At 37.2% G+C, this 15,808-nt stretch overlaps 1 protein-coding gene across 2 annotated transcripts in view; it reads right to left on the bottom strand.

The window, feature by feature from the left end:
- The window catches only part of LOC127658109 (ubiquitin carboxyl-terminal hydrolase MINDY-3), a 67,879-nt gene that overhangs the window by 34,506 nt on the left and 17,565 nt on the right, over positions 1 to 15,808 (bottom strand). Inside the window, exon 11 of one of the 2 annotated variants that reach the window (XR_007972359.1) lies at positions 9,029 to 9,209. The exons of the other annotated variant lie outside the window; for it this stretch is intronic. The gene's annotated coding sequence lies outside the window, so the exon portion shown is untranslated. The remainder of the gene's footprint in view (positions 1 to 9,028; positions 9,210 to 15,808) is intronic. 2 annotated transcript variants of the gene reach the window in all.

Below are 15,808 nucleotides of genomic sequence, written 5' to 3'. Positions count from 1 at the left end.
GCAAATTTGTACACAAGCTAAAATGTGATTACAAGGATCAAAAGTGATGAAATCATATATATATATATATAAAATTAGATGCTGCATCTATCACCTTCTTGGTTTTCATAATATCTTTTTTAATTTTCAGTTGCATTACGTTTACATGTTGTAAAAAGTCTGGCAGGTAAAACAAAACAAAAATGACTAGCCAATGGTAATTCTTTCTCCAACTTTTCCAAAGAGGTTTGCACTGGTATATTTACATATTTTTTATTTTAGTGCCGACTTTGTACCGAAGTACCGGTATGTTTGACAACACTACCACACAGTGAATTTAAGATATTCTAAACTCCTTAAGAAAAAAAGAAACAACATTGGTATCGGATTAGTATACTGAGAGTTCAGATATCGGAATCAGAATGAGAGAGAAAATGTTATATCGATGCATCCCTAGTGCAAACACAGCACTTAAATAGGGCTGGGTATCATTAAAAAAATTTGACATCAATATCGATATCTTGACTTCGATACTGGTTCCTAAATTATTTTCGATACCAATTTTATGAAATCCGTTTTAACAAGATTACAAACATTACCCCCCCCAAAAAGCTTTGTAAAAAAGTAAACAAACTGAAAAAATAAAACCAGACTCAAAGACCCTTCTGGTCTCCTCATGCCAGGGTCGGCAGGGGCAGAGACTATAACATTAATGTGAAGAGGAAAAAAAAATAAATACAAGAAAGCTAAACTGTTAATTCAGCCAACCCTAAGGATAATTACGGTTTAACAAGATAACTAGTTTAATGCGAGTTAAACTTGATCAGTTACTGTAAACCTTTAAGCATTTTTAGCATCGATTTAGCTTGCTATCTATAGCCATACATCCAAACAATATCAAATGTTACGTAGGTCCCAGTTTATAGGACTATGTCACTGCGCACAGAAACGTTAATTTAAAAAGTACACAAGCATGTACCACTACAAGTTAGCCGATTTTGTTTGTTGGTTTGTTTGCTAAACGTTAACCTACTTACCTGTCGGAGTCCCAGTCATAGCGCCGCTGCATTCATCAGTAGTTTTGGAGGAGGACTTGTGGTGGTGGGCATGTTGAAGCTCTGTGGCAGGAGGACGCTGAGAGGATGACTGCACCGGCTCGGTCTTCTTGCAGTCAAAGGAGGAGCAACTTTCTGCTTTAAAGTTTATTTCGTGCACTGTCGAGCGCTTCATCAGATTTGTCATGTTGCCGGTCTTGGCAGCTATTATCTTGTCGCAAATATTGCATCGCGCGCTGTTGGCATCGAGCCTGGTGAAATGTAGCCACATTTTTTATCTTTTCCACATCTTTTACATCTATGGGGGTTGAGACGCATACACACTACGTACAGCCTCACGTGTGAGCAGTGTCTCTTGGCGTAACCGGCGTAAACTAGTGTTTTTCCTTGATGCCTAAACACAGCCAATCACTGGCACGTTTAGATTTGGGCACATCTAGTATGCTACATGCTTATCACTGACGTTGATGAGATTAACGCCTTAGATATCGAAATTTGGTACCGAATGGCAAGAAATTGTTTGATACTTGATTTTTTAGAGGCAATTCGGTTAGTGCTGAAAATGTATCGAACTCTATACCAAGCCCTACACTTAAACAATCAAATTTAGCATTTTGTGTGCACTCACATTAAGTAAATCAGTTGTGACGTGTATGTGCACAAACCCTTCCCTTCACCTTTCTTGCACACAAACACTGTGGCTCCATGCAAAAAGCAAATGAGTGCATGTCTCTTTATAAAGTATGACTCCTGATGACAAAAACAACATGTTGTTCACTGATGTTTACACTGGTTTCACAACAACACAACCAGGCCTGTAATCTGTCCCACTGAGTCAGCATTTCTCTGTCTCTCTCTAATAGAGGGGAATAACAAAGCAGTGTGTCGAGTAAAGACTTCAGCCCGAGGCAAAGTGGTTCTGCTCTGCTGAGCAATCTGACACAGACAAACCCATAGAGCCTGAGGTATTGCTCTATACAGACCTCCGATCCTGAAAAGTTTAAGGTTTTTTAGGTACACAAAGAAATAAAACCTTACATATTGACTTCAAGGGGCTTAAAACAGACTGTGAAATGTGGAATGCTAAAACATTGTTAATATGGTCTGAAGTTATGCCTTATTAACAAGGTCTAGTTTAGTCGTCTAGGCTGCACTTTCAGCAAAGTGCTGCAAGCACTTCTGTCTAGGTATTGGTATAGGTAATATTTCTGATTATGCCTGTCGCGATTAATAAATAACTGCCTAATCATGGTTATTTGATCTGAGGTTATTTGATCTAACAACGATTATTGTGCACTTTAAATTCCAATCACATTTGAATGCCCAAATAAAGGAAATTTAAGCATTTTAATGCGTTGGAAGCAGAAGCTCGCTCCAAACTCAGAGAAAATATAAACAAACAAATATAAACTTTGATAGTGAACACAAAGTGCTCCGATTTCACAATCATGTGATGAAAAATGTGTCTGGTCGTACCGGGTTCACACATGTGGTGTTAGTGACACTGTGACACAGAGGAGACGAACGCTTACTCCATTTCTGGAATGATAAAATAACTAAATAAAATCTTAAAGGTTTTGTTTCATGAGATATAAGGGCTCATGGGTTTAAACAAAGACCATCAAAATAATGTGTGAAAGTGACAGAATTACTTTTGCATAATATAATGTAACAATATAATAATTATATTTTTATAATTTTTTACCAAAAAATACAAATAAAATTTGCGTTCCAAATGCAACAGTTTAAATGTAAAATTGACCAAAACTAAAGTCTCATTACAAAAAGACATATTCAAGTATTTAGAAATATTTTGAAATGTAAAACATTATTTTTCATGTTATTCAGAAGCTTTTTTTAAAGCCTTAAAAGGATATCTTTCCCTATTTTATTATTTGATTTACATGTTTTAAGTTAAATAAATATTCTGGGATTAATACAAGTTAAGCTCAATAGACAGCATTTGTGGCATAATATTGTTTACCACAAAAAATTATTTCGACTTGCCTTTTCTAAAAAAATATTTTTTAAAAATCAGGGGGCCTGGGTAGCTCAGCAAGTAAAGATGCTGACTACCACACATGGAGTAGTAAGTTCGAATCCAGATCATGCTGAGTGACTTCAGTCAGGCTTCCTAAGCAACCAGTTGGCCCGCTAGGGTGGGTAGACTCCCGTTGGGTTAACTTCCTCTTGGTCACTATAATGTGGTTCCGTCTCATTGGGGCGAGTGGGGAGTTGTGCATGGATGCCGCGGAGAATAGCGTGAAGCCTCCACACGCGATATGTCTCCATGGTAACGTGCTCAACAAGCCACGTAATAAGATGCATGGGTTGATTCATCCTCCGCCACCATGATTGAGGAGTCATTGGTGCATTGGGAATTCCAAAATGTGGAGAAAAAAATAATAATACATATTGTGAATATCGCAATGATTTTAATGTGCCTTTTATTTGGCCATTTCATAGAGTTTCATAGAAACATTTCAAGTTTCAGAGTGCAACAATAGGCTAATTTCATGATCCTTCATGGCTGTTTAATTAATCAAAATAACATCAGTATGACGATATGATCACTGCCATAGGCTGCGATTACAGATAAACATGGATTTGCGCGCGCAGAAGTGTTTTTAGCGCAGCTCACCTGCATTGTGAAGTACCGGTACTGCAGGTTCAAGTATTCGTGCAATACCAAACATTAGTAACCTGTATAAAAGTTATTATGTACAATCGCAGAACAGTAAAGGGGTTTGACTGTGCGGTTCACAAGATGCGAAACTCATAACTGTCAAACAAACATTGCACTTTCCTTTTCATATTAAAAGCTCCTGGTGAAGGTGAAATAAATACAACTGCACTTGCAGTGTCAAAATAAAAAGGTTAGGGGGAAGTGAATGGGAAATAAATATATACATTTTTCTTTAACAAATCCTATCCTGAAATAATAATAATTCTGTATTACATTATAATAATAAACTTGACTGAGTTCTAAAGTAATAATTAAGTACTATACAATGTTCATCTGGTTTCCAAAGTTTTGCACACCTTGTTCATTCACAGAAAAATGTTTTAGTAAAAATATATGAAGGTAAATAAGATTTGTATTAAGATTCCATAACACTGTATGTAAAATATAAGTATAAATGTACAAATCAAATAAAATGACTAATTTACTCTCCCTTGTGCTAGTGTAGTGAAAAACTGGGGGAAACATACCTTCATCATTTTTAAACAGATTTGTATTTAATGCCCTTGAAATATGAATTCTACTTGGCTACAATGGCTGTTTAAATGAAATGATGGTTCCTCTGATTTAAAAAAACAAAACCAACAACACTTTTATGCTGTTTCAGAGCAAATACATAATAATCTAGATATATTAAATATCGTCAATTTGCTGACAATTATTGAGATATAATTTCTGAAGCCATATTGCCCAGCACTACTCAGCAGTCTAACTAAGAACAACTCGCACAATGTTTTATCAACATCAAGGCACTGGCAACAATTACACTGTTATATTATCAACATTACAAATCAGTGCTATTTTTTAAACAGTAACACTAACTACAGGTAGATCTGTTCCTCTTAAGTTCTCCATTGACAAATGCCACCAGCATCAGAGCAGCGGATTAGACACCTGATATGTCAGAGCTAGCTGGATCACAGACCAAACACACCATGTATTTGTAACTGTATCACATCCACTCTTTACTCTCCCCTCTGGTGTCTCTCTTAATGATAAGGTCTGTCCATTTCTGCATTTAACACTATCTTCTCATCTCTTTGAGTCCACGTCTTTTGTTGGTGAAGTATTCCCCATGCAGGCATTCAGTGTTAGTGAGAGGACACTGAATAGACTATTGTTGTGGGTTAAGAGGGGATGTGAGGCCTTGCATGTATTATGCGACCCTTGGGTATGTGGTTGAGTGTGTGCTTGTGTACAATACATCCATGTAGAGCATTGACAGAGATGAAATTCAAGGCATCAAGCAGGATCAATGATGGCACATACATGCATTGTAAGAGATAACACATAATTCCCATGGAAGACAATGTGTGTGTGGGCACAAGTGCGGCACTACAAAGCTTAAGTGTGAAATGGATCAGATCCCAGCCAAGGAATGGTTAATGATATGTCAAGCAGCACAATGCCTGGAGGAGACAACAGTCTGATAAGACTGGAAACACACAGTTTCTGATTAGAATGGAATCAATTAAGTGATATTATTTTGCTTTCTTCCCAATCTATTCTTTTACATATGTTAGTTTATATCCCACAGTAGCATTCTTTCATGGAAGACGCATAAGAAAAAGACAATTGAAGTCTTTTAGCATGAGAGAAATCAGAGCCTGTATTGGTTTCATCTCACCTTTCACTGTTGCATTAAGAGAATGTTCACCCAAAAATGAAAATAAATAATTTACTCACCCAAATGCAATCCCAGATGTGTATGATTTTCTTTCTTATGCAGAACACAAATTAAGATTTTTAGAAGAAAATCTCAGCTTTGTTGGTTCATACAATGCAAGTGAATGGTGACCAGGGGCCAGATTCACGAAACGTTCTTAAGAACATTCTTCTTAACTACCATTTTCTTCTTAATTTTTAATTTAAGACAAAAGTTACGAATATTTTGTATTCCCAAATAAACTTCTTAAGAAAGTTCTTAAATTTTTTTCTAAAGACTGTCCTTAAGAAAAAACTGAAGCAGCATTCAAATTTTCGAAAAAAAAATAAATAAAAAAAAATCAGATAAATAACATCTTAAAGTTTGGATAACCACACAGCTGTCTTAAATCCTAAAAGGTAAGATGTTTAATGAATTTACTGGGTTTTTCATGTTGAGTCTGAAGATGCAGTGGGAGGTTTACGTAGAAATTAGATTTTAGGCCAAAAAACATTTTTGACTGTTTTGTTTTTAATTATATCTTTATTTTCAGCTTGTAAACCATGTAAATATGTTATCTCCACATTAAAACAATAAATGTTGTTTTGAAGCTTCTTAATGTGGTGACCAATTATGGTATGGGTGTGCTGCAAATAGCGCTCGCCGCGATCTTTAGAGTTCATAGAAACATAATAATTATGAAACCGGAGACTTTCTTTTTCCATCCCCCATCCACATCGGAGTTGGGCACAGCAGAGACAGCCTCCACCACATTTTCCCATTTACCTGCCTCGTACTTTCCGACATTATATTATCATCAAGCTTCCAAAGGAGAACACTTCAACAAGAACATCCAGCCCTTGTCTACTGAAGTTTTTGTTTATTTTATTTTCCTCCATGTCAAATTAAAAGTTATCTAATGGTTAGCAGCATTCTCCTATGACGGTTAATGTCGCTAAGCTAACACATGTCACGCACTTTACATAAAAAAAATAAAAAAAACTTATCGCGAGGTGCTTGCTACTTCCTAAAAAGGTTAATAGATCAATTTAGCGTTACAATTTACTTGTGATGAAGTATTGAATTTGTTGTAGGTTATTAGACAAGGCAAGGCAACAGGCTGATCAGTCTGTCTTTATATAGGCTACTTAAGAAAAAAACTTCTTAAAATATTTGACAACTTAAGAATTTAAGAATTGCACTTAGGAACGTTCTTACAAACTTATTATAATTTATCCTAAGAACTTTCTTAATTTTTTTAAAGAACATTTTTGTGAATCCGGCCCCAGGCCTTTGAAGCTCAAAAAAAACAAAATGTATAATCCATAAGACTCTGGTTAAATATATGTTTTCTGAAGCGATACTTGGTTTTGGGTGAAATAGAACTCCTTTTTCACTGTACATCTTGCCATTGCAGTCTCTATGAACGATCATGATTTCAAGCTTGATTATACTTCCTAGTGCTTAACACATGCGCAGAGCTCTAGATGGCACTATAGGAAGTGTAATAGAGCTTCAAATCATGATCACCAAGGAGACAAGATGTCAAGATGTACAGTGAAAAGGGTCTTTTTGGGTCTGTTCTCAGCCAAAACCAACTGGATCACTTCCGAAGATGTTTATTTAACCACTGGCGTTTGATGAATTATGTTTATGCTTACTTGATCTGCTTTTTGGAGCTTCAAAGTCTGGCCACCATTCACTTGCATTGAATGGACCTACAGAGCTGAGATATTCTAAAAATCTTTGTGTTTTGCAGAGGAAAGTCATATACATCTTAGAAGGTATGAGGGTGAGTAAACTATGAGATGATATCCATTTTTGGGTGAACTAACCATTTAACACGGTAAGAACACAGTAGTCCTATATTGCAATACAAAAGGCAGAGCGCTCCTCTTGGTAGCAAACCAAGGAACTGAAGAAAGACCTCCACAGTGAGGTGATCTCCGGTGGGACTCACAAAAGTAAGCCAAGGAGTGGTGGTGGCATAGTGGGCTTAAGTCATATACATCTTAGAAGGCATGAGGGTGAGTAAACGATGAGATAATATCCATTTTTGGGTGAACTAACCATTTAACACGGTAAGAACACAGTAGTCCTATATTGCAATACAAAAGGCAGAGCGCTCCTCTTGGTAGCAAACCAAGGAACTGAAGAAAGACCTCCACAGTGAGGTGATCTCCGGTGGGACTCACAAAAGTAAGCCAAGGAGTGGTGGTGGCGTAGTGGGCTAAAGCACATAACTGTTAATCAGAAGGTCGCTGGTTCGATCCCCACACCCACCATCCAGGTTGCTCTGGGGGGATTGTCCCTATAATAAGTGCACTTTAAGTCGCTTTGGATGTAAATGTAAATGCATTGAGTCTGTACATTTGCAGAGGATGAGAGATCAGTTGGGTGTACCAGGTGACCATCAGTTTACCATCAGTTTGTGCTGTTGTCCTTTTTTCTTTCAAACTGTCCCAAATAACATGCATTTGAACTTACACCCCACCCACTGCCATAATTTACAAAGTCCTTTGCTTTGAGCAGTAGGCCGAAAGTGGATGAAAACTGCTTTGTGTGATATGGGCTGGTTGTTGTTGTTTCTGGGTATAAGAAGGGATCAGGCCTCAGAAGTAAAGAGATGAGGATGGTAACCTCATCAGAGCCAAGGCTGGACAAGGTCTGCAGATGAGTGGAGCAAGGAAGCAAGAAGCCAGGGATGAGACGGTTTACATTCCATACTTAGAAACAGTCAGAGGGCCTCCAGAGAAAGACAAGGCAGGATGGAGAAGTGAAGAGATGGAAGGAAATACAGAATGAAGCTCATTACTTCAAATCAAAGAGGAAAGCAGATTTCAAGAAAGGAGCATAAATGCAGCGGAATGAGGAGAGGATAGGTAAAAGTGAAAGCATTCAAAGAGAGGCAGGGCTCAACAATAAGGATTTTTTTGTCTTCTGGCTTGGTTCAATCAGCAGATTAAATTTTTACTTGCCCTAATTTTGAATTCATAACATGTATACATTATAAAACAGAAAATAGCAGTAACATGAAAGTCATGCGTTAGAAAGAAACAACTCTTTTAAGCGCATCAAACGGCACAGTAACATTCGCTCCACATTAAATTGTATGCTTATTATGATCTTCTTTGAAGTGTTTATAAAGTGCTCTCCTGTGCCAGACAACTTGTGTGTGTTTTTTCCAGTTGTTTTTTTAAACGAGTTTCATCATGCAACACATTTTCATCTGCTTTTCTGTATATAGTTTGCACCATCAATAATGAGCATACTGAATTTGGTCTTCAAATATCACTGTTTTAGTATATTATGCCACGTTAAGCTTTTTTCACGTTAAATGTTTTAGACTGTTCCTTCTAACGCGCTGTAAAGTGACGTCACTCAAGGAGCTTCTCCGTGCTCACAGCATATAGCCAACTAAACGAAATTAAATTAATTGTTAATGATTTCCATTATCGATTCTAATCGATTTTAACGATTGCAGCCCTAAAAGAAAGCTTCAGATTTGGTATAAACAGAGGCACTCTTGTTCAGTATCACGTTTCCTGCATTATACGGTTATGGTTACAACTGTGCTGCGTTAAAAGCTGGTATTCCATTACTCACTGTCCTGAGGGTGTGTGTGGCTGTCCGTCAACTGGGACTTGAGATCATTCCTGTAGTGTCCAGTGCTCCGTTTGTGTGTGTCCGTGGCTCTCTCAGGACCTCTGTGAAAGGTCATTTGTGTAGTGTCTGCCACTTTGTGTGTGTAAATCAGATAAGAATGGAACACAAACCCTATTAGAAGCTAAAAGCAGAGACACAGAGACAAACAAAGGAAGCAACATGAGCATGTATCCACTGGGAGACAGCATTAAAACCTGCAAAGCCATTAGAGACACCTCACTTGCACATACACACCTTCCATGACACTTTTCTAGAGAAAAGCCATGCATTACAAGCAAAATGAATTAACACACAAATCCCATTTAAAACCTTATAAAGCTTTACATTAGGGTAGCTATGATACAGAAATTGTTGCTTCAGTACAATACCAGCCCTGATAGCAGCCTCAGATTCTTGATGAAATTTAATGAAGTAATTTTAAAGCACTGCATAAATTCTTAGAGATACAAATTATATAATTTCCATTAAATCTGGATTCCATGTTAAATGTTATGATCAAATGGCATTTTATCAAATTGATACATAGTTTAAAATAAAAAGTGCGCGCACTTTTTATTTTTGGTCAAATAAAATGCTGCACAACAGAACTTCACAGTATTAATGAAAACATTAATGAGGAAATAAAATCTGATTACCTGTATTTGTGATAATAGAATAATAAACAGATAATAATACAACCATTTAATACTTCATAATTGTTATTTTTGAATATTAAATTTTTATCCAGTAGTCTTCAATTTCACGCATCCAATTCGAATAGTGCTTTCATATTAGCGGGAAATTTATTTTGACAGACCTTTGAGTTCTTCCTGTTTTAGTTATATCGGTAACACTTTACAATAAGGTTCCATTCATTAACATTAGTTAATGCATTGGGTATCACAAACTAACAATTAACAATATATTTGTTTAATTACACAATTAATTAATCTTCGTTAATGTTAGTTAATAAAAAAAATTATTGTTCATTGTTAGTTCATGGTGCATTACTTATTGTTATCAAATAATTTTTTTGCAAAGACTCGTCAACATACGCTGTGACCAAGAGCTCCAAACTACTGCAATTATTCCAATGGCTTTAGTGTGCATAATGTACCAGCTGCTGTTTGAGTCTTTGTCTAAGAGCTTTTTCCCTTTCAGAGTGCCTGGCTGAGTTGCTGACCCTACCGTTGACTCCAGCGGGAAAACTAATCCATATGGACACCCAGAGAACCAGAGCTCCAGAGGGACAGAGACTGGCTTTCCTACCAGAAATCATGGCATTACTCACCTGAGGCTACACTTCCACTAACCAGCCCTAGAGAGAGAGAAGTTGTGCACTGTAAGAGCATCAGGGTTAATTCAGTGTGTGTGTGTGTGTGTGTGTGTGTGAGAGAGTGGCACAACAGGGTAGTTGTTTGTTTAATCGATCAGAGGAACAAGCCCTTATATCAGTAGGATCCTCTAAAGCTCATGGGAATGAAGAGGCTCTATGAAAATGTAGGAGAGTTAGCATGTGTGAAATCAGCTTAAGGTTAAATGAACAGTGGACAGAGACAAACCTACTCGTTGATGAGCTCTCTACAGAGCTGTGGAAAAAATATTTTACATACAAGAACTACACGTTCAACTATTGGTGTGGAGGCTACAGAATTTTCAAACGGTTGTTTGCAAAGCCAGAAGGTTCTCAATTAAAAGGAGAATACATAGGTAAAGAGCTGCAGTTAATATTTACAAAAACAATTAGAATAGGGCAGGTTCAGGGTTTGGCTGGTTAGCTTGATAATGATGACTGGTAATATGTTTACATTGTAGTCTGGTGTTGTGATTAAAGCCTATGCTTTATAAACTTATGATGTGTTTATTGTCTAACATTACTTTTTACACATTAAATATATAAGACAAAATTGACATGCTTTATTACAATGTATTAAAGTTATGAAATACCTTTATACAGTCTGGGTGTTACAAATTTAACATCGTACTAGAGCCCGACTGATATGGGATGTTTTAGAAAGATGCAGATACCGATTTTATAGGGGGAAATTCACTGATTACCGATATGGTGGCCGATATAGTTAATTTTTGAGCTGGAATGAAAACAGACCTTTTCAATGTGGATTGTTCACCGATTTTGCACCAATAGGACTATGCAAAAGGTATTCAGAAGGCTGCTTTCATAAATAAAACAATTTAACAAAGAATATTTGATATTATTAGTATTATTATACATTGTCAACAAATTCTAAAAATGAACACTGAGAAAATAAAGAATAAATAAAAAAACAATAAATAGCTTAAAACACATCAGTATTGTATGTTAAGAATCAGTCAGTTGCTGACCATTAAAATAAAGAATAAATAATTATAAAATAAATATCTAAATAAACATCAGTACTGTTTAGTATCAGTCAAATGCTGATTATATTGCTGCCAGTCAATTATTAGCAGGTTGTAAATCAAGAAGCATTTACACCAGTGGCAGAGGTGTCACAACATATTCTGCTAATACAAGTTCAGGGGAAAAATTCAATGGTGGAAATCCAGACTTTGAATATTACATTTTATAAATGCTACGACAGGAATTGTTCAGTTGAAGGAGGTACTGTGTAGTGTTGTCAAAAATACCGGTTCTCCGGTACCAAGTCTGTACTCAAACAAAAAATGATTTACGATTCCAGAATTTGTGAAGGTACCGGGGTACCGATTCGGGAACTTTCGAACCCTCACGACAAGCAAAAGATTGCGGCAAGCAAAGCTGCTGCAGAGTCTCAACTGAATCTTGTCGAAAAGAGAAGTGGAAAAAGCCAGTTTTGGAAATTCATAGGTTAGGGAAACATCATAGTTCAGCAAAAACCTATTTGTAAACGCTGCTTTCGCAATTTTCTGACGAAAGGAGGAAACACATCAAACGTAAAAAACAAAAAAAAACACATGAAAAGACAGACACCTGGATTTATACAAGCAACTAAAGCAGGTGAGTTTAAAAGCATATTATCATTTGCATTAGGGCTGAAATGTTTAGTCGACATTTTCAACATCGTCGAAAATACAAAATCGACGATCTTATTTAACGTAACATGAAATCACATTAATCTGTAACGATGATGCATGAGCGCAACACTGCAGTTCATGCCTGATGGAGGAAGAATTACACAGATCACTGTCCAGATGCACTCTAAACTTTCAGTTTAATTTACGTAGATCCCAAAGTATTAGGGAATTATTAAAAAAAAAGTACATTCAGAAGCATGTTCCGTTGTGGAATAAGCGGAGGCGGAGCTCTTTAAAAGGAAATATCTCAGCGTTACATCTTAAATGCAGTCAAATTTAATGCGTTATAGCTTTATTCAAGTTCAAATTATACAGAAGCAGATCATGTTAATAACTATAAACTCAGAAACTGGCATTTCTCTGTGTGGTCGGTGCCTCTTCTAGAAGTTGCACGAATGTCCCAATCTAAGGGGAGAGATTGAAACTGCACCCGGCTGAGAGAGAGACTGCCTCGGGACGCTCATCCCTCGAGTGCACACACTTAATGCAGCTAGATTAGAATTTATTTAATCATAATATCTATCTATCTATCTATACATATATATATATACATATATATATATATATATCTATATATATATATATATATATATATATATATATATATGTCCATATGCGTTTCTTATCATGAAGAAAAATGGCAAAATGCAGCTTTATTAAAAAGAGAGCACTTTGCACATTAGTTTGGAAATGGTTTATTCATTTTATTGTATGCTTCTTTATTTAGGTTTTGTTTTATAGCACTGTGTTGCTATAAAACAAGTGTTGTTCAATGCCATATTTTTGTTCTTAGTTCTGCTGCTAATGTTTTGTTAACTTTGTTAATATAAAATTAACAAATAATTAAAGATTGTTCAGTAACCTGTTTTTGTGTTTCGCTTTGGTACCGAAAACGGTATCGAGTACCGTGAAATTTCACTGGCATTGGTACAGACTACTGAAATTTTGGTACCATGACATCACTAGTACTGTGAATTTTGAACACCACAGTTTGGTGAATAAATGTTTGCATATTAGCTTCCACTCAGTTGACAAGCAATGAAAGTAGCTATTTGGTTAGCAAGTTAGCTATGAGCTCATTGTCATGGAGTAAAAGATGGACCAGTATTGCATCTCACCAACTAGGTAACAGTGTAGCATGAAATCAACACTCAACAGACATAATCCACCACTGCGCACTGTTGTCTACTAAGCTGCAAAAAGTTGTTCTGAGGTTTACCTTTCAATCTGCTGAATTACTTACTGCACTGACAAACTATAGCTGGCTAAGAGCAAACAGAAATGAGTGACACGGTTGTCAGGGACAGGGTTAACGTTATATTAGTTATACTGAAAAGGGAAAATGATGGGGTCATTGTTTATTAACTTTTCAGTATGTATTTCACAAAATAGTTAGCGACTTACCGAGAAGACACCGCTTAACTCCGCCCTGTCTTCAGAGCCACCATCAGCTCAGGGTCAGCTTTGTTAACAATGGAGTCGGAGCTTGCTCTGCTGGACAAACTACGTAATGTCACCAATCCTAAAGCATCGTTTTCTGCGTTATATACTGCGCTCCCGTGAGAGAGGCTAAAAACACCGTCAACGTGATACAGTTGTCAAAAGACATCCATATAGCGAATAATTATATGGAAAACAGCACGAGCGAATGCAAAAACACGTTCAGTTTGTACAGCCCATTGTTCACATGACACAGCACTAGCTGAAGTTTCTAAGTTATCTTTCAAAAAGACTTTAAAAAAAGTATTTGTGAAAAACTGTGTGAAAAACTGCTTCAAATGATTCAGTGAGAGCACTCTGAACGAATTGTACTGAATCACAAATCAATTCAGACCATTTTGCAAGCCCGTTTGGCCAATTCACTGAAAAGAACCAACTCAAAAGAATTATTAATTCACAAATTGGGCATTACTAGTTCTTTTAAAGAGCCAACAAGAATACGGGACACATTTCATGATTAGTGAAATATTCTGAGAGTAAATGTTTATCAGGTCAGTTGGAGCACTCATGATATGCACAGTGCGTACAGCCGTACAGCTGCAGGCTGCCACTGGGCGCTCGCCGTTTTGTCGCTGTTTTTGACCACCGAACAAAGCCGACAGCACTTACGCGCCCTTAAGCTGGGCAAACACGGCTGCCTGTTCACCTTCGCAAAGCAGCTCCGGGATGCCTGCCGGAAATGGTTGCTGGCGGGGGAAACCCGCAGCACCCAGGAAATAGAGGACAAGGTGGTGCTGGAACGGTTCACCCCCCAGCTGCCCCGAGGATGGCAGTGGGGGTCCAGCGCCATCAAGCGATTCAGCTGACCAAGGACTACATGGCTGCATTTCCGGGAAGCAGTGATTTGGAGTCTCTCTCTCCTACCCCCAAACCCTGCTTCCACCCATCCAATTTCCATCCCATTGCTGCCCCAGAAGGCTGGGCGGTCCAATGCCCAGGTTTCCTGCCTGCCTAGGAAGGTCTTCTTCTTGGATATCGGTGAGTACCCAGGGGGACACAGATCAAGCTTTGGTGGATTCTGGCTGTTCTCAAACCTCCATCCACCAACGTTTGGTACAAGACGGGTCAGAAAACAGGGGGAGAAAACAGAGTGGAGGCCGCAGTTAATTCCCGGAAGTTAATTTTGGGGACGAATTTGGCTGATTTTAAGAATTGATTAAGGGAAATTTGTTTGAATGGGTTCTGTGAAATAATGTCACGGTTAGGGATGCACCCATCCAATACCTGGATTGGTATCTGATACTGAAGCTTTTAAACGGATCGGGTATCGGTCCAACGAGCCAGATCCAAATCAGATACTGTGTGTTAGTCATGTTCGTTACGGTCAAGCTAAAAAAGAAAAATGACAAAAAAAGAACCATAAAACACAATTAAAGTAGTTCATATGACTCGTGCATTTGATTCAAAACCACTTGAAGACATGCGATAGCTCTGTGAATCACAGAAGTAAAATATATTAAATGCACGCACAGCTCCAGCGCGTTAATGAATGTCGTTGCTCTGTTGACACACACACACACGCAGCTATTTTAAGCCTTTACAGCGGTGCGCCATATCTGAATGCTACTCACGAACAACATCTCAGATGTAAAAAGTCTAACACTTAGACTGGTACTGGAGGCCCATTTTACCAGAATTTGATTAAGCTAATTACAGACTTACTGGAGGGTTAAAAAGTTAAAGGTGCACGATTGAGATATATTACGATATATAACTATTATTATTTTTTACAAATGATAATAATATTTAAGTTGAATGGGTTCCAAAAAAATAACTGTGTGAATGAAAAGTGAGACGATATCTTACAAATAAATTTAACAAAAAAAAAGAGATCTGAATCCTTTAAAGTCCAGATACAAGTTGAAAATATTTTGCAAAAAAAATTAATAAAAACAATTCAACATGCTAATGTCGTTTGATATGAAAAAAACCAAAATAACTTTAGCTTATATATATAATAATTTTTATATTATTATAATTAGAGCTGTTCAGCTGAAAGAAGACATTTAATTTGACACATGACTTCCATAGGAATTAATTAAAAATGAAACCTCACCTTCACTCACTACGCACCAGTGGACACATACCATTAGGGTGTGTGGAACACTACACTTCACACTCCATTCAAACACAAGAAACAAAACTTGATTTAGGCCATTAAGTAATCACCTAGCAATGTCCTGAAAA

This window comes from Xyrauchen texanus, chromosome 17 (genome assembly GCF_025860055.1).
Source record: "Xyrauchen texanus isolate HMW12.3.18 chromosome 17, RBS_HiC_50CHRs, whole genome shotgun sequence".
NCBI classification, from domain to species: Eukaryota; Metazoa; Chordata; class Actinopteri; order Cypriniformes; family Catostomidae; genus Xyrauchen; species Xyrauchen texanus.
This window is presented reverse-complemented; position numbering and strand designations above follow the sequence as displayed.